This window comes from Propithecus coquereli, unplaced genomic scaffold, assembly GCF_000956105.1.
Source record: "Propithecus coquereli isolate 6110/MARCELLA unplaced genomic scaffold, Pcoq_1.0 Scaffold178, whole genome shotgun sequence".
Taxonomy (NCBI): Eukaryota; Metazoa; Chordata; class Mammalia; order Primates; family Indriidae; genus Propithecus; species Propithecus coquereli.
The window spans coordinates 607,546-608,805 of record NW_012142523.1 but is presented as its reverse complement, the minus strand read 5'-3'; the positions used below and the strand labels follow the sequence as shown (position 1 = coordinate 608,805).

At 41.4% G+C, this 1,260-nt stretch overlaps 1 protein-coding gene across 1 annotated transcript in view; it reads left to right on the top strand.

Annotated features, from left to right (window-relative positions):
- SNRNP40 (small nuclear ribonucleoprotein 40kDa (U5)) overlaps positions 1 to 1,260 on the top strand; it is a 45,882-nt gene that overhangs the window by 8,980 nt on the left and 35,642 nt on the right. The window lies entirely within an intron of this gene.

The following is a 1,260-nucleotide window of genomic DNA, read 5'->3' as shown; positions in this document are numbered from 1 at the left end:
CATTATATTAACAATGCCTGGATACTTTCTGGACAGCCCTCGTATATTTTATACCGTAACCCACTAGACACCCCCCATGTGTCTATTTCTATTTATGAGCCAGCCCTTTCTGCATGTGACGTTCTCTGATTATCTTCTTTTCTATGATTTTTTTAATCGAGATAAAGTTTAGGTAACAATTCACCATTTTTAAAAGCGTACAGTTTGGTGGCTTTCAGTACATTTAGTGTGTGCGATCATCACAATAATTCAATACCAGAGCATTTTCATCACCTCAGAAGAAACCCCAAACCTATTAAGCAGTCAATCCCCTACCTTCCAGCCATTGGCAACCACTAACCTCCTTTTTGTCTCTGTAATTTGCCTATGGATATTTGATATAAATACAGTCATACAGTATGTGGCCTTTTGTGTCTGGCTTCTTTCACTTAGCATATTTCCAGGTCCATTCATGTTGTAGCATGTATCAATACTAGACTCTAGCTGAATGTTCCATTGTGTGGATATACAGCGTTTATTTATTCATTACTTGATGGATATTTGAATGTTTTTTGTTTTGGTTTTGGTTTTTTAAATTTGAGACAAGTTCTCACTGTGTCATCCAGGCTGGAGTGCAATGGTGCCCTGGGCTCGAGCGATCTTCCTCCCTCAGCCTCCCAGGCAGCAAGGACAACAAGCGTGTGCCACTACTCCCAGCTAGTTTTTACTATTTTGGTAGATATGGAGTCTCACTCTGTTACCCAGGCTGGTCTCAAAGCAATCCTGGCCTCAAGCAATCCTCCTACCTTGGCCTCCCAAGTAGCTGGGACTATAGGTGTGTACCACCGCGCAACAGCTCATTTTCTTTTTTGGGAGGTGAGGTCTCACTATGTTGCCCAGTCCGGTCTTGAACTCCTGTCCTCAAGTGATCCTCCTGCCTTGGCCTCCCAAAGTGCTAGGATAATAGACGTGAGCCACTGCTTCCAGCCTGCTTTATTAGGATTAATGCTGTTGTGAACATACATAAACAATTTTTTGTTTTCATTGCTCTTCTGTATACACTTAGGAGTGGGATTGCTGGGTCATGTGGTAATTCTGTATTTAACTTTTTGAGGAATAGCCAGACTTTTCCACAGCAGCTGTACCATTTTATATTCCCACCAGCAATTCATGAGGGTTCCAATTTCTCCATGTCCTCACCAACACTTCTTAGTTTCTGTTTGTTTGGGTTTTTTAGTAGCTCTCCTAAGGGATGTGAACTGTTATCTAATTTTTTGATTT